The sequence below is a fragment of the Protopterus annectens genome, chromosome 5.part0 (assembly GCF_019279795.1).
Source record: "Protopterus annectens isolate FY-2018-M chromosome 5.part0, PAN1.0, whole genome shotgun sequence".
NCBI lineage: Eukaryota > Metazoa > Chordata > Ceratodontiformes > Protopteridae > Protopterus > Protopterus annectens.
Genome location: NC_056735.1, coordinates 130,771,478 through 130,790,558, shown reverse-complemented (window position 1 = coordinate 130,790,558; position 19,081 = coordinate 130,771,478). Strand labels below are relative to the sequence as shown.

At 38.6% G+C, this 19,081-nt stretch overlaps 1 protein-coding gene across 3 annotated transcripts in view; it reads left to right on the top strand.

Moving 5' to 3' along the window:
- Nucleotides 1-19,081, top strand: part of GABRA5 (gamma-aminobutyric acid type A receptor subunit alpha5) — a 772,674-nt gene that overhangs the window by 114,701 nt on the left and 638,892 nt on the right. The gene's annotated exons all lie outside the window — the stretch shown is intronic.

The window sequence follows — 19,081 nt, the reverse complement described above, 5'->3', positions numbered from 1 at the left end:
GCAGACTCCACACCATTAGTGAGTAGAAATAAGGGCTGAACCCTGGACCTGTGAGGCTGATTTCTTATCAGTGTGCCATTGCACTGCTAAACTGAAGTTTAAACTTTTAAACTCTCAAGCTTAAATGCTGACTGATAGGCTATTTTTTTAACAAAAGTTTTATTGTTAAACATTGGCACACCACAATCCATTGCAAACCAATATTCATTCAATCAAAACTCAGCATAAAAAAAGGCTTACTTATTACATAAACAATAAACACAGGAAAAACAACCCATTTGCATAACTACTTGAATTTACAACTGTATCATCATATTTCTAAAAGGAATTACCTCCCCAACATATCAATCCAGTCTAGCCTGTGTCCTCACTTCACATCCTTCCCCATAGATGAAACGAGGGAAAAAAGAAAGATAAAAGGAAAGAATATTGTTTCCCTCAAACCATCTTATCAATACCTGAATACAACTGATAATAAACAGTCTATACCATCTGTCTCTTACCTTTCTACTACCTGCCTTTTCTTTTGGTGTGCAAATCGGCTTGTAGTAGGCCCTTATATTGTAAGGTCTGAGCCTTGCTTTATTTCAATTTACCAATTTCTGGCCAGATAACCATTTACTCAACATCCTAGAATTAAACTTATAAGCTTCTCTTTGTTTCTCCAACCATTCTCCTCATCCCCAAGTCCACTCAGCAAACTTTCCAACATGTAGAGACTGTCTCACCAAACATTTCTCACTATTGTGAAATGGCATCATCCCAATACTCTTAGACCATATTCTGCATTTTCAAAACATATGAACATTCCCAGCTTGTATCTGCCTCCCTCTCCAACTTTCATATGCATCCACAATTAATTTTGGAGTTCTAATCCACCTGTGTAACCAAGTCATATGATGGTCCCATTTTCCTGGCAACACATTTAGTTTGGATACCATTTTAAAACAATATTCCCATTCGGTGTTTGAGAAACTTACCTTTTCCTTATGTTTCCATTTCAATCTCATCTGGTTTATTTCATTTTCACATTTATGTCTAACTATCACCCTACATAGAATGCTGCAGAAAACCTTACCATCCTAAGCAGCCACATTTGGAGCATACACTGATTTGTCCAATTTCAGCTTATTTTCCACTATATTACATATGCTCATCTTTCTTATTCGACCTTTAACTGCTCATACTAGCTGCCCATACTGTACACACACACCGGCAGGCAGGTAGAAGCTCTGCTTTAAGGAATACCATAATTTAAACTGCAATGTCTTTTCCCTCCATCCAGTTAAATCCCTTACACTCTTGACCCCTGTTTGCCTCCACTTCTTTCGGTGTACCAAATCTTTCCCTTACTGTCAGGTCTTATGAAGTTTAATATTATTTGAATGAGAGCGCTCACATTATTGTAATAAATAGCTTAGGTTCAGTACGCATTTTTGTAGCCTTGCCATTTTTGCTATTTTACCTCCACATGCTGTCATTATCTTCCCTTACCCCCTTACCCAATATCCTTCTCTACTTATCATATGCCAATTATAGGCGCATTTCACTGCCCCACCTTTCATAAAACACCTGTCCTTGTCATTCCACTTGAAAATGCCTTTTACTAGTCACAACCTTTCTTCTCTGCTTGTCTCTTCCTCCTACCTCATTCTCTCAACATTTGAAAATTATACAGACAGTATCACATGACTGTGACCTGACAAACCCCTTTCGTCAATCTCCACTTGCCCAACTTGCCATAGTCCTCTTCTTATCTCTCTCTCGTAAGAAACAAATAAATACGAACACAGGAAAAATATTAGGCATGTTGTCACAAGGACTCTAAAATGCTTAGCCATATACATCTTTAAGCACATGCACATAGGTTCATAGGTTCATAGGATGATACCAGGCTATTGGGGAGGAGGTACTTAAAAGCCTAGCCAAGAATTTTGCCCATGTTCCTTCAAAGTCAGCAGGTTTCCACTATCCAGCATGGATATAGGTGGGATCCCAGGGGTATATTTTCTGTTTCCCATCCAGTTGTCCATGTTCCTCTTAAAGAGGGCTAGATAGGTACTCTACTGGTTTTGGCTTGCACCTCAGAAAAGTATATCCCAAACAGTAGAGGCCCCAAGACTGATCCTTGGGGTACATTGCTCGTTACGGATCTACTACTAGAGATGGCTTCCCCTACTTTGACTGAGTGGGTTCTATCAGTGAGCCAGTTAGCTACCCATCTGGTATACAGGTTGATGCTTAGCTGGGAGAGTTTATCTATTATGCCCGAGTGGGGAATAGTGTCAAAGGCTTTGGCTTGGTCAAGGTAGGCGGTGTGCACCATCCTCCCCTCGTCCATGGCTTTGGTGACTGTTTCAAAGAAGTTGACCAAGTTTAACAGATATGATCTCCCACTGACAAAACCAAATTGTGTGGGGTCAAGTGTTTGGAAGTTGCCAATGTCCTTGTTTATAGGGTCCATGATAATACCTTCCATGGCTTTGCAGATTTACATAAACATTTATGCCTCTCTTTTAAAGTACTTAATAGTGCCTACCTGTCAAAAGGAGAAGGGCTGAAATAAATAAATAAATAAACAATCTTCTTTCATTTCTATCTTTTTTAATTCTTCTACAGAAATGTTTCAAAAAGTAACATATCTTCATTATGGAATGGCATAACAGCAAATGTTTTTCTTAAAGGGGCCATTTTGCACATAATGTGATTAGATATAAAATACCTGGTGAGTCAATCTCTACATGTAATATCAAAAGTTGACAGCTCCTTTACAGGACAAAAACACAAACCTTTACTTAACAATAGTAATATAAATTCAGAGTTCCACGAGTAATAAATTCAAAGTATGTTATTAAATGTAAGCTTACAAGGTAGAACATTACCAGTCATTTTAGACATTTCACTGAGAGTATGAATTTTGCCACTGTTTCCCCTTACAGGTAGATAGTTTAGCATTCTTCCAAATCAGTCCTGGGAATTTTTTCACAGGCTCAGAAGTCCTGGAGTCTCTGTTACTGTTACTATTATCAGGATGCCGTCTTTTTTTAGATGAAAAATCAGCAGATTTATACTGAAATATTTGGATTGTTTCATTGTGGCAATCCTTATTATCAAAATGTTATTCAATAGGCAAAGGTCATTGTCCCAGATGTAATGGCAGTATCACTATATCACCATTATCAGTTGATGTGAGTTTATATTTGTATATTATCTACTTGGATTTGGCCAAGGTATTTGACTCTGTTCACCATGTAGAAATTAAGACGACCATATTTAAACTTGGAAACAACCAATGTATAATTAAACGTGTTTGTCATTTAGCCGACCAAGAGAATACTTAAAGTAAAAATTGTTGATGACATTTCTAAAGAAAGGAAGGTTGCAACAGGAGCCCCTCTAGGTTCTGTTCTTGGAGACCTATACTACAGCATCGAATGGGCTGTTAACTGAACACCCTTTTATCGACACATATTAAGTGAAATACAAAAACCCTGAACGGCCGCAAAAGCAAATTTTTTCCCAGGGAAAAAAATTGCTTGGCCGTCATCAGGGATTTGCCCTTTTCTCCACTGTAGTGTGATCTCGGAGTTGGCATGTTTAGTTAGAGGGGTGTTGGGGGCAAAGTCCCCCACTTCGTATGGTCTGAATTTTTTTTTTTTTGTATTGGCCAAGCGATTTTTTCCCCGGGAAAAAAATTCACTTTTGTGGCCATTCGTGGTTTTTGTATTTTGCTTAATATGTGTCGATAAAAGGGAAATCAGTTAACAGCCTGTTCGATGCCGTAATATAGATGCATTCTTGGACCCTTGTTTAATCTGTTTATGTCCGACTTGCCATCACAAAATAAGGTTTTAGCTGGCAAGTTTGCAGATGATACTAAAATTATAGTGATTATTAACTCTGTTACTGATCAGACTAATTTACAGAACTTCCTGGATGCCATTCACTTATGGTCTTTGAATATGAGCATGGTCTTTAATGCCAGTAAAGCTAACGTATTGCACTTTGGGCTGAATAGTCCTTGTTTTCCATATGCCTTGGATAACATTTTTAGAAGAAGTGATGGCAAAATCAAAGATTTAGGTCTGGTGGTGGACTGTAGATTGAAATGTGATAATTTATTATTTTAATAAAAAAAAGTTTTACTCTTGTTACTAGTGACATTCTATATTGTATCGCTATTCAAAATGAACAACTTCTGATATCTTTTTAAGGCTGTAATAAGACCACATATAGAATATTGTGGTACTGCCTGCATTTACAACTGTGCCCAAATATGTAGACCAATAAAATCCAAAGGTAGACCCTGGAAGGTGTAACAATAAAGCTCGAGACAGTCCAATTTCAATACGTTTAATAGCAACCGATACACTACATCATGTCTACCAGGGTCTACCTTTGGATTTTCTTGGTGTTTTGAGAGACCTTCTGCAATTTTTTCAAATATGCAGACCAGAAACAACTTAAAAATATTTTATGAGACAAGTTGATGGTGTTAGGAGTTATAGTGGTTACCATTTCACTAGAGCGAGTTCCAAAAAGCAGAGACTGAATCGTAAAAAGAATGGACTTATATACTAAGTCAGAGATGCCATTTCTCAGAATATTCCCTTTTTTTCTGAGATTTGCAGTCATGGAGTTGGTATATACAAGCACTGGGCAGGGGTATAAGGGGGGATACACCCTTCTATCCTCCATAGTTTAGTGTGAATAGATAAGTTAACCCAAAACTTCTGTAAGCATTGAAAAGGAATTCCTGCAGTAACTTATGACAAAATCTGTTTCTAATTTCCTAACTTCTGATATAGTTCTTTTAATTACATTCTTCCTGCAGGCTATCATCGTAATGTCTTCCTCCTTCTCAAATGTCTGTAAAACCTCCTAGAATCTGTATTTAACATCTTAAAGGCATGCATGTAAAACTTACAATCTTCATTTATATTAATATTCACGATTGCTCTACATAGCTGGGCCTTGACTTTTCTTACTAATTTTAGGCTAATCATTTTTGAAATGGAGCCCTCTGTTCTTATTAAGAAGGAAATATGGAAAGAATATTAAGAAGAGAATAAGAGAACATAATTATGAAATAAGAAGAAAAAATATTTCTGCAAGGGATTGCATAAGTATATTATGAATTGACCAGGGACATTAGTTTAAATGTAAGGAAATTATTGTAATTAATAATGGAATCTGTAGCAGTAACATGCACAATGAAATAGTATTTTTACAAGCAAAGTGACAACTTTTACTAGCTACTCATATCATAACAAGATTAAATTAAAGTATTTTTTGACTCCTTTCTAAAAGTGAAAGCTGGTTCATTTAATTGACTGAATTAACTGACTAGTAAATTCATATTCTTGTGAAAGTTTTTACTTATATGCACTGTGTGTTTTAATCATTGTATGCATGGTCCCTTGATAAAGCAATACATTAATTTTATTCTGAAATATAAGATGGTAATATTAACATTTTATTTGATTTGTACTTATCCCATGTGATTGTTTTGTTTAAGAGACCTCTGGATTTTATTTCTGTGTTTGTGGGTCAATACTTACTCTATGGACAGCGATACAAGCATGGTCTGTTCTTTTTATATATATATCATATGCATTAATGCAGTTACTCTCATATAGCAATTGGTGCTGCGGTAGCATTGTCGCCTCACAGTAAGACGTCCTGTTCGATTCTCAGCTAGAGCGCCTTCTGTGTGGAGACATGCGTGAATGGGTGTACCTTCGTTGAAGGTTGTGTGTCAGGGCTGGCAACTCGGCACGTAAAAATCTACTGCCAATCATTAGTGGACCGGAGTTCCGCTGTGGCGACCCCTAACCGGGAAAAAGCCGAAAGACACAACAACAAAAACTCTCATATAGCAACTTCTCTTAGTCTTACTTCCCTTCTCAGTATGCAGATCTGGATCATGGTCAAATGGGACCATAAGCAGGGTAATGGGTAATGTAGCAGGTGAAATCTAACAATGGCATCCTAAGGGTTAAATAAAACTAATAAGCTGGTCCACAGGAAGACCATAGTAAAACTCAAATACAGACTCGATCTACAGACAATAACTATATATAAAGTGGTAAAAAATCCCAGACTTGCATTTTGACAAATGAAACAAACTAAAGTATACTATGCAAATTTGAGTCATACTATGCAGATCTTACTGACTCCCTTAATATACCCACTACACTCAACTATGTCAGTAAACAACGTTGACAATATTTCTACTACAGTCTCACAAAATAATGCAGAGCTACAAAGGGTTAAAGATAGAAATGTAAATTGTCAGAAGATGTCAAAAGAGGTCACACTGTCTATCTTGATCTGGCCAAGACATTTGACATAATGACTCATGCAAGCATTGTTGACAGACTCAAGAGGTTAGGTATAATAAACCCTTATGTCACTCGGTGGACAGCCAGCTGGCTTACAAACAGTTCCCAGGAAGTTAGAACTGGGGAGTCCAGCTCTACAGAGAGGCTAGTCACAATCAGAGTACCTCAGGGACTGGTCCCAGGACTGCTCCTTTCTGGCATTTACTTCTCTGAAGCCAAGATCAATGTCAATAGCCACTGGCTGACTAAATGTGCAGATGATTGCAAATTAGGAACAGTCATAGAATCCCCCACTGCCACAAATGTTCTCCAGGAAGGGATGACATAGATAAATAACTGGTGTCAGATCCATAGACTAAATCTAAATGCCAAGAAATGCATAATAGTATATTTTAGGAAGTCATCCAACTCTGGTAACTATCATAGTGACAACACACCCCTAAGTGTTGACCCAGTAGTCATGGACGTAGGGACACGCATATACAGTAATCTAGATTTTGACCCTCATGTGTCTACAGTAGTGAGGAAATCATTCTATGTTGTCCAACGTATAAGCAAAGGTATGGGATCTAGGCCCAAGGAAGTCCTTGTTCCACTGTATTCAGTATTCATCAGACCTATCATTCAGTACAATGCCCCGTTTGGTATGTACCTAATCAGGCATATCCAATAATTGGAATGTCCACACACATACAAGGTATTGTCAGACCCCATCCTGATGAAACTCCTGCATATCTTCAGAACTAACAGCACCAGAACTGCCTATTCTAAAGACTTAAACCTTGCCTGTGATATAAATAGGACCAGTTGGAGAGACAGGTATGTATCCCAGAGATTACCCCCTCTCTGGAACAGGCTCCCCATCCATGTAAAGCAGAGTTCCTCCTTAACCCAATTCAAGTGTAACTTGGACAATTGGATGGGGAACAGGAAATTTATCCCTGGTTTGGTACATATGTCTGTAATATTGCAAATGTTTAATCTCCCAAGCCATTGCTTACCCTTACCAAGGGTACCATAACTGTCAGAGATTTGGAGAGATTTGGGATATACCTATGAATCTATGAACCCGTGCTACTATGCCACTGAAAGTGATTACAGTGAGACTAGCTGAGCAGATGAGAAGCAGAAATTCTGCAGATAGTAGCAAGAATAGGAATGAAAAAGACTGTGCAGTTAATAAATACTATGCTGGACAAGGTTATCACACCTCTAGGTATGAAAGCCTAGGAGGTTTGGTTGGTTATATGGTCATTTAGGCACAAAGATTTAGAGTCTGAAACTTTTATAATGATAGAGACAAGTATGTGTGAAAAAGAGGCTGTTAATCAGTGGACTTGAGTATGTTTTCCAGCAAACAGTTTTATGCTAATTAAAGAAATTGTTTATTCTGATCTGAATGGACATTATTGAAGAGGCAGGCATGAGAATGTAAGTAAAAGCAGTTTGCAATATGATTCAAACCATTGGGTCTATATCAGTTCACCGAAACGTCTGAAGTTCGAACACCATAAGTTCGAACTTCAAACCACGAATTGCAAAAACATCGAAGTCTTAGCACAGTGATTTTTTTTCCCAGGGAAAAAAATCGCTGATCCAAGAAACACACACACAACACAAGCACACCAAAAAAACATCAATCCACAAACATACACTCAAAATCCTACATCTAACCCTACACTAAACTGTACATACACTACTACCTATCCACTTACCATAACCCAAACCCTAACCCTAAGGTCCGTCGCTATCGCACACTCACCTGACCCGTACCCTAACCCTAACTCACCTATCCTGCCCTAACCCGAACGTCTTTCACTATCACACACCCATCTCACCCGCACCCTAACCCTAACTCACCTAACCCGCGCCCTAACCCTAACGTCCACACAATCACACACTTACCTGAGCTGACCCGTAACTTCCCACCACAGTCCTGCTAATCACGAAGCCACTGAAATGGCCCACTGAATTCATTCCCTGGGAAAGAATTCGGTGTTCCATAGCTTCACGATTACCAGTGTTCGAACTTTACAGTTCAAACATCTGGTATTCGATATTCAGCCATTTCGACGGACTGATATAGACCCATACTGTTAATAGGTAAAGGATGATTGAGACGTATGGAATGGGACATGTGAATCTGATGTTACTTTGCAACTGATGCCGCATTTGCCCAGTATAAAAATAATAGATGTCAAATGGGTGTACTTGGATATTAGGGTTAGCTTAAAACCTCTGTTTTTGGGGGGAAGATGCACATCTCCTAAAATAGGTGTCCGCAGTGTGGAGGAAGAGACCATTTGATTACCAGTTTTAAGATGGAATGCCACATCTGCCATAATTCTTATTTGTGGGTTGGATTGTGAAAAGAGTAAGTATAAAAATTCAACTGAAAATATAAATAATGATGTAGCTGGGCAATTACAAAATGTGACTGAAGGGAAAAAAAAGAGAAATGGAGTGAAAAAAAAGAGAGGGACGGAAAATGGAACAACAAAACAATGTATATTTTGAGGAAACTGTCATAAGTGTGCAATTAAAGAACAGTGTTGATTTATTATAATCGCAAGAGGTGGTAGAACAGAATAATGAAGACATGAAATCCAGTGGGAATGGGAATGCTATTGGAAGGAGAATAAAGAATGGGAAGATGAGTCTGGCTATAGTTATTCCAAAGGATAAAGCATGAATAATACAGCACACTGCCTTTCGTGAATAGTACAGTTAATGGTATCAGAACAATGATTTGTGTAATTCAGTGTGAACAAATTCTGACATACTTAATATACGTGATGGACGTGAATATTTTCAAATAAAAATAATTGTGTGCATTTGCAATTAATCTAAAAAAGTACTAAGGAATCTTGGACCAGGCATGTTTTGGGATAGGTGTGTTAATTAGTAATCCTAATACTAAGGTACTGAACTGCACAGTTGCAAATGCCGAGAACATTTGTTGTTCATATAAGAACAAATAGAATGCCAACAAGAGGAAAAGTAGTGTATACAAGTGCAAAATTTACTCTTCCCAGCTTGGAGAGCTGCAACTGAATGCTAACAAGATGGATTTAAAGATCAATGATCTGGAGAATAGAATTAGGCACAATAATCTCCATTTATCGGCTTGCCTGAAGGGAAGAAAGCAACGATCCCATCTGAGTTACAAGATCTCTTACAACTTGACAGATGACCTCCTATTGAATGACCTCACAGGATTCAGAATTAAGGTACGCTAATGTTCCCAGACATTTTATAGTTCAGTTTTTACATATATGCACAGGGAGATGGTCCTGCAAAAGTGAAAGAAACTAGGTGAGAAAATACTCCTGGCTAGGGCTGCTGTACTGGTTTCTTTGGATTATAGCAATGCTGCATATCAGGAATGGAGGGTTATGGTGCCATATATAGGAAGGCTTCATGATCTGGGTGACTCTTGGAAATTGAAGTTCACCACTAATTTACAAATTATGTAAGCTGAACAGTCTACAATATTCAACCTGCCTGAGGAAGTAGATGTTTTTATTAACAAGTTAATTGTTCAGAGAGGTGTTTCTCAGGTTAAAGACTGGGGTGCAGAAATGGAGTTAGGGTAGTCAAATAAAGAGCAGAAGAGGCCAATTCATTTTTCATCCCTTTCCCCAAATAAATCTCTGCCAGGGAAGAAACAATGTGCCAATTCATTGCCAATGGCTAACAATGCAGCAGCAGCAATGTCCTGTAATGAAGTAACAATGTGCCAATTCATTGCCAATGGCTAACAATGCAGCAGCAGCAATGCCCTGTAATGAAGTAATAATGTGCCAATTCATTGCCAATGGCTAACAATGCAGCAGCAGCAATGTCCTGTAATGAAGTAACAATGTGCCAATTCATTGCCAATGGCTAAATGCAGCAGCAGCAATGTCCTGTAATGAAGTAACAATGTGCCAATTCATTGCCAATGGCTAACAATGCAGCAGCAGCAATGTCCTGTAATGAAGTAACAATGTGCTAATTCATTGCCAATGGCAAACAATGCAGCAGCAGCAATGTCCTGTAATGAAGTAACAATGTGCCAATTCATTGCCAATGGCTAACAATGCAGCAGCAGCAATGCCCTGTAATGAAGTAACAATGTGCCAATTCATTGCCAATGGCTAACAATGCAGCAGCAGCAATGTCCTGTAATGAAGTAACAATGTGCCAATTCATTGCCAATGGCTAACAATGCAGCAGCAGCAATGCCCTGTAATGAAGTAACAATGTGCCAATTCATTGCCAATGGCTAACAATGCAGCAGCAGCAATGCCCTGTAATGAAGTAACAATGTGCCAATTCATTGCCAATGGTCAACAATGCAGCAGCAGCAATGTCCTGTAATGAAGTAACAATGTGCCAATTCATTGCCAATGGCTAAATGCAGCAGCAGCAGTGTCCTGTAATGAAGTAACAATGTGCCAATTCATTGCCAATGGCTAACAATGCAGCAGCAGCAATGTCCTGTAATGAAGTAACAATGTGCCAATTCATTGCCAATGGCTAACAATGCAGCAGCAGCAATGTCCTGTAATGAAGTAACAATGTGCCAATTCATTGCCAATGGCTAACAATGCAGCAGCAGCAATGTCCTGTAATGAAGTAACAATGTGCCAATTCCTTGCCAATGGTAAACAATGCAGCAGCAGCAATGCCCTGTAATGAAGTAACAATGTGCCAATTCATTGCCAATGGCTAACAATGCAGCAGCAGCAATGCCCTGTAATGAAGTACCAATGTGCCAATTCATTGCCAATGGCAAACAATGCAGCAGCAGCAATGTCCTGTAATGAAGTAACAATGTGCCAATTCATTGCCAATGGCTAACAATGCAGCAGCAGCAATGCCCTGTAATGAAGTACCAATGTGCCAATTCATTGCCAATGGCAAACAATGCAGCAGCAGCAATGCCCTGTAATGAAGTGAAGCATTCATCACTTTTTCAGTCTGCTTGTTGGAGGACAAGGTAGGTAAAGAAGGGAGCTCAGACCTTTTAAACCTGGGTTCCACTCCTGAATCCAGCATCTGGACAGTACACAGATGGCAGCCAGATCTTCCCAGTCATCAGCAGGAGCATTAAGGGGGCATACACAGTCATGAATGTGGACTGGACTGGCTTTAATTCTTATCCTTCCTTCTCAACTGATTCTTGCACCTTTTTATGGGGGTGTCGAGGAGCATATATGTGCAACATATGGGCACTTGGCTGAATTGTAGAGGTGGAGTAACATCTTTGTTGGACTACCATTATTTCTCTCCACTTATTTTTAAGTTATGTTTTTTCAGGGAAAAAAAGTCAAAGGACTTGTTTGTCTGTATCACAACAACTGTGTTAAAGTCAGGAGTCATACTGTTGTTTCTGTGGAAAATAGTCTTTAGTTATGGACTGACAAAGATTATTTTTGTCTGTCATCTTTTTCTTTTCTGCTCTGTTTTGTTATTTGCCTATTCCCAAGGGACTACTGATGCTCACAATGTTTAAGTCCCTGCATCACATGAGGGCAATTTTTGGCAGCTTTTGTCCTGTGTTTCTTCTTAGTGCACTGTAGACAACAGTTTTCTTTAGCCACGCAATGTATTGTTGTGGAAGTCTTGTATGTATCTGGTGTGGAAGTTTAGGTATACTGATTTATTTTTTAATGTATGCTAATAGTTAATGTGTTTTCATGCTCCAGTTTGTTTCAGCCTGCCATTAGATGAGGAAGCTTGTATACTAGACCCTCCTCCTCCTGCAAATGAAAAGCCAATGTCAATTACCTGTCTGTCTTGGAATTCCAGGAGGCTGTCCTCTGTATTAAAACAAAAAGCCTGCACAGCAACGTGGGATCACCCTGGGGGCAGATATTGTTTTTGTACAGCAGACCAGGCTTTAAACACAGTATAAGGATTTTTTTAAAGATGGAAACAATGAAAGGGTGGTCAAATCCATGACTAAGGCAAGGTGCGACTTGTTATTCTTATGAGAAGAAAACTGAATAGGACATGCAGAGAGTTTGCTAAAGTTTCAGGTGGTGCATTGTCGGTAGTCAAATTACAAATGAAAAAGGAGCCCATTATTTTGGGATGTTACTATGGTCCCAATGAAGATGAACCTAAGCCCCTTATAGCTTTTAAATGTTCAGCAATAAAGTTGGGGGATAATGGTTTACTGATTGTTATTGTGGCTGATTTTAATGCAGTATTGGACCCAGAGATTGATAGATGCACAAACAGTGCATACCACCATCTGAAGGTCACAAAGGAGTTTCAAACTTAGATTAAAGACTTGCTATTGGTAGATATTTGTGCAGCCCTGCATCCCACTGAATGAGATTATACTTTTTTGGCACATTCTCATGATACAGCTAATAGGACTAATTATCTACTGCTTAGTTTGTACTTCCTATCAAGTGTTATTGATGCTGAGCATAGTGTCACTTATCTTTTTGATCACAGTTATGCAAAAGCCCAGATCCCAGGACCCCAAAGGTGACCAAACCTGTTTTTGTTGAAACAGGATAGAATTAAGGGAGAGGTATGGGAAGCTATAGGAAATTTCTGAAGTCAAACTGAGAAGGTAGGCATGATAATTTATGTGTTGGAATCTTTTTAAAATTTTTTGTAAAGAGGAAGACAAAATCTAAATTGCTGAGTGCAAGATTTACGTAAAAGCCAACAAGATCTGGAAGCAAAAATTGTCACATTAGAAAGAGTATACAAGGGGTTTACCCACAATAAGAAAGGGATTAAGAATCAGATCAGGTATTACAGAAACGAGTGCAGATTATTTCCTAGGGGTATAAATTTGGAAATTGATTGGGAGGTGTAGATGACAATTTTGTTAAAATATATGTGTCAGATACATCAGTGACGTAGTAGGTTTGTGCTGGTAAAGACAATATTGACAAGTTAGTGATTGAGCTGGGTAATATTTTTGAACTTTGTATGTTTACAAGATGAGTGTATTTAGTGTAATGTATAAATTTAATAGTTTATTTTTAGAGATGATGTAGTAATAACAGCTAGTTATTTATGGTAATGCAGTATGAAGATGAAATATAATATGTATTTAATAGTTAAAAATGTATTGGTCATGTTTTTTCATGAAAATGTAATATGTGAAGGGAACAATGGCATTATTTATTGTTAATATATTTAAGATGTTTAAGTAAATGTAATGTAAAATGATTAGTTGGTATAATATTTAAAGTTTAGAGTTCCTTTTAGGAAAGCAGTGTGTGTATGACGTCACCCTTGGTGTTTTATGGGATATATCTTTAAGCTTGGATAATGATGTATATGTGATTAATTAGGCATCGGTTGGATTTAATCAAATGTGTTAATAGATGTGTAGCAGGAATATAAAAGAGCTGCTTGAAAGGCATTGAGTTATTCCTTTGAAGGCCTGTGTGGCCGAGATACCAGATGAAGTTAAATAAAGAAGTGGCAGCTACAGCAGTGCTTTGTGATGTTTTTATTGTTTGGGAGTATTGTGTCCCCCAGGTTATTAGCTCTAAGACTATTACAAAGCAACAGAAAATGGCTGTGACATGTATTAGGGGTGGGGGCGTACAGACTTCACAAGGATCCTTACAGAATTAATGAGGTCATCAGAGACTATTTGCAAACCTATATAAACCCCAAGGAGTGACTGACAGGGAAGATATCCAATCTTCTCGGGGTTTGATTAACATTCCCCAAATGCTGGCAAGTTGATTTGAACTGTCTGAATTGGCTCTTGAGTCAGAAGGCGGTGACAGGTTGTATAAAGAGTCGTCTAGTTGGTATGGTCCCAGGTCCACACAGACTGCCTGCTGAGTTTTACAAAGATTTTTTAAAACTACTTGTCCTTCCATTGTTTTCCTTACATCAAGAGGTAGAACCAGAGTTTTTTGCCAGACTTTAGGTGGATGGCTACAATAATTCTTCTTCCCTAGGTCAGTCCTATTCCAGCAGGATCTCCATGCAATATCTCTACTCCAGTTGGAGACAAAAATATATGCTAAAACTTTATCTAGGAAGTTGTAGGGGTTACTTCCTAATTTGTTTTTATTTTTCACAGCAAGGATTTGTCAAGGGGAGGCAGGGGGAGATGATCTTATACCTCTGTGGCTTAATATGTTACAGTTATGCAAACTGAAACTTAAGGACTCCCCTAAAGCTGCAGTCTTTGTGCACCTAGGGAAGGCATTTGTCTATTTTTGGGACTTTTTATGGCAGAGTCTTAGTACCTTTAGATTTTAGGAAAGTTTTGTACATATATATAAATAAACTTTTATGTTGCCATCTTGTTGCATTAGTCATGAATGGGGCTGTCTCATCCCTGTTCCCATTAATTAAAGGTGAAAGGCAAGGGTGTCCATTATCCCCTTTGCTATTCATTCTTGCCCTTGAAACCCTAACTGCAAATCTCGGTCAACACCAGTCTTCATGGGGAATTCCATATAATACCTCTTGTACTATTTCTTACTCTTGGTTTGCAGATATCAGGGTTATTTGGCTGTCAGAACTTGTGGAGAACATGCCCAAATATTAGAGCTGTTTGATAATTTTGGAAAGATTTCCAGACTGTGGATGAATAGGAACAAATCCAGTATCTTTCCCATTAATGAGACATGTGGGGTGGGGGTGGGGGTGGGGGGTACAGAGGCAAAGTAGTACTCCTAGTCTAGTTCAATTGTTAATAAAGCCCGTGGGTATTGATAATAACTTTGATTCTTTTAATCTGCTTAAACTGCATATGGACTCCTTGGAGAATCTGAAAGCCTCTTTAAAGAGATGGCACTCCCTTTTTTTCAGAAAAATGCACTGCTTCTAAAAATGTGCTGCCTTCCTAAGTTTATTAAGTTTATTTTCTTGGTGAGGCATTTTCCTCAGTTGTATAAAATGAACTATCCAAGTCAGATTCAAAAGCTCATTGCATCCTTTTTATGGGGATCTTACATTCGTCATGTTAGGAAGAAGCTTTTCTTAGGGTTGAAGGATGGAGTCTTGCCCGTCTTGATTTTGCAGGGTATGCTAAAGCAGTAGTCATGGTGGCTCTGCAGCGGGCCAGATCTTCTTTTAAGTTAATATGGGCTTATCTGGAACTGGCACTTATGTATTGTCTGCTGGATCCAGCTACTCCCATGACTAAAGACACAATTGGGGACTAATAGAGGATGGGAAGAAGGAATATGGAGGCTTACGATGAATTCAGTCATCCCTTTTAAGAACCTGAGGATTTGAGGCAGGATTTGGTGCTCTCACTGAACCAAGTTTGGAGACTAGTTAGTCTACTGGGAATCATGACTAGGCCAAGATATTGTCCATTGGGCAGACACAATGCCATTATCATCACATTCCTTTTTTCCCTTAAGCAATGTAAGGAAACATGGCCTACTATCGATGTGCCAGTTTGGCAGTACCTGCAGGTGAGGTTGTTATATCACACTTTAGAGAATGACCATAGCAATTCTGCAAGTTGTGTTAGGGACTTCCAGTTAGGGACATTCGTTAAGGACAGATATCATCCCAAAGTTGCAATATCATTCTGTTACTCTCTGACTGACAGGAATTGTAATTCTTTACTGGGCCCTTTAAAATTGAAATGTAAAGAGATGGTGGGTACACATCTTTCAGAAGTATAATAGACAAATTTGCTACTGTTGTGGTGGAAGTTTAAATCTGCCCCAGCTGTTGCCTTTACTCAGTTTAAAATTATGCATTTTGGACAAACTACTCCAGTGACCTTAAGCCAAAGATACTCTCACTTAGCTGGCATATGTTTGAGGTGCTAAGCTCCTAAAGAAGGTCATGTACACCTATTATAGAACTGCTCACTATGTATAGATCTTTGTAAGCAAGTAGTAATAGTGGCCAATTGGACCCTGAGGAAGCCATTGTACACTAGGGATAATCTGAGCATCTAAATTTTGGGATTAGAGGATCACGGATTCCCTCTATTGAGGGTAGATTCATTGTGGTTGTGACTGGTTGCATTAACTTTTACTGCTATTGTATTTAGAACATGGAAAAGTGGACCATGTAATGGACTTGAATTGTTTTCTAACAACAAATTTAAGTTGTGGGATTGTTATAAGGATTTTAGTTATGCTGCACCTTTGAGGAACCTTTAGCCAATTTTTGTATTTTGTCTGTTTAACAACTTCTAGTATTGTTACCTATTATCTAGCTTTTTTATTATTATTTTGTGTGTTTTAACTCAGGCATGCATGCAGAATTAATGACAGTTCTGTAAAATGTTCAAATAAAACTGTTTATTTAAAAAAAAAAAAAATATATATATATATATATATATATATATATATATATATATAGATATATATATATATATATATACACACACACATACACACACACACACACACACACACAACCATTTTATGGATAATGGTCAGAGCATGCTTATGGCTGTGTAAGGGAATAAGCGTATAATAAAATAAAGTATTTGAATTTAATAAAAAGATGAAGCAATGCAGATTACAAAATATTTGAAATAAAGAGAAGAAAACATATGCAGAGATTGTGGAAAGAAAAATGTTTAAATATATCTATAGATAGATATAGATATAGATAGATATATGTGTCTACTTCACAAGACTAGACTTCCACTTACCCAACTTTCATAATGCTGAGACGAAAAGGCCGACAACCGCAAAACAATGATGTCGCAAAATAACAACTTTCCACTCCAGGTAAGTAACCATTTGATAACTATGTTGAACTGTGACCCTTACCCCCACAGTAGTGCGATCTCAGAGGTGGTGTTGTTAGTTAGGGAGGTGGAGAGGCACAGCCCTCCTCCACTTGGGTGGGTTTAATTTGCTTCAGTTTTAGTTTATTTTCAGGTTGGCCAAGCGATTACTTACCTGGAGTGGAAAGTCGGAGTTCCAGGACGCTGGTGATATGGGGTTGTCAGCATTTTCATCTCGGCATCATGAAAGTTGGGTAAGTGGGACTTTGGTCTTGTAAAGTAGACTTATATACACACACACACACATATATATATATAAATATATATATATATATATATATATATATATATATATATATATATACATATATATGCTTGCTTTGCCAGAGATGGTCTGCACCTGTCACCTCTGGGATTCAGGTTACTGGCTAAGGCTTTTGCCACCCTTATTGTGCCTTTTTTAGGCAAGGCCCAAAGGACAAAACCACCACCGTAACAGATATATGCTTGCTAAATCTGAAGGTAATGCTACTCAATGCTAGAAGTCTAAACCTCAAAATGCACTCTCTCGAGGCACTCCTAAAAATGGAGAACATCAGTATCTGTGCAGTAACTGAGACCTGGTTCAAGGCTCCAGAAAGTACCCTTGCAATACCAGGCTACAACTCTTATCACACTTTTCAGTCACCAAACCAGGACTGAAGCACTAAAGGCAGAGGAGAGTCCATATTCACCAAGGATATTCACACCTTCAGGCTAGCTGTCCAACACAATGCATCTGAAATTCTACAGGTGCCACTAACACTAGGTAAGACTGCAATCTAAATTGTAGCTTGCTACAGATCCCCCACCATGTCCCAAGAGTCTCAGTACACTTTTCTAAACATACTAGAAAATATTAAGATGCAACCAAACACCCTAATACTGGGTCATTTCAACTACCCTGCCATTAACTGGGAAAACTACTTGGGTACCAACACCTTTGCCCAGTGGTTCTTGGAATTCATAAATTCCAACACCCTGGATCAACTAATCCATAGTCCCACCAAGGGCTCAAATATCCTAGACCTGGTCATTACCAACATGGGAGATCAATGCTCCACACCAGTGGTCACCCCCTTGTTGGTCAGGTCTGACCATAAGCTAATCACCCTTGATGTCCACATCCCACACCCCCAGTAGGGAAACATCCATAAAAAACTTCTCCAAAGCAACTTCATGCTATTCAAGTCAGAATTGACAAACATTGTGACACCCATGCAGATGGGAACTGAAAGTTCGACTGCTGAATCCTACACTAAGGCACTGTATGAGCACATCCACTCATGCATGAATCATGCCATTCCAAATAGAACCAAGACAGTCTCCTCCAAAAAAAGGAATGCAATCTGGTGGTCCCCTGCCATAAACAAACAATGCAACAGAAGGGAGAAACTGTTGCAGAAAAAGAGAAAAATCCCAGGATGCAAAATCTCCCTTACTAGCCTCAGTAAGAAGCTGAGATCCCTCATAAAATTCTCCAAAGCTAGTTACGAAAATAAAATTGCCAAAGATTCCAAGGACAGTCACAAGGCATTCTATAGTTATGTCAAGAATCTAAATGGCAATGCTCAGATCTGCTCTCAGCTACAACAGAATGGCATTAAATATACTGATCCTAAGGATATTGACAATACCATGGCAGATTGATTCAGTGCCAACTTCACCCCCCTCTCACCCCTAAAGTGTTCATCTCAATACCAAAAGATTGCCAAATTCTCATAAACATGGCCACTCAGGTAAAAAACGCACTCTCCAAAGCTAAGAATACAGCATCCATGGGACCAGACAACATCCCGGGCTGTGTACTACATGAACTACAAAATGATCTGGCACCTCACCTAAGTGTCATGTTTAATCATAGCCTCACCTCAAGCTTCTTGCCCACTGAGTGATGCACATCTACAGTTATCCCACATCACAAGGGGGGATCCACCTTAGATCCCAGGAACTATTGTCCCATCAGTATGATGAGCCTGATCTGCAAAGCCATGGAATGCATTAT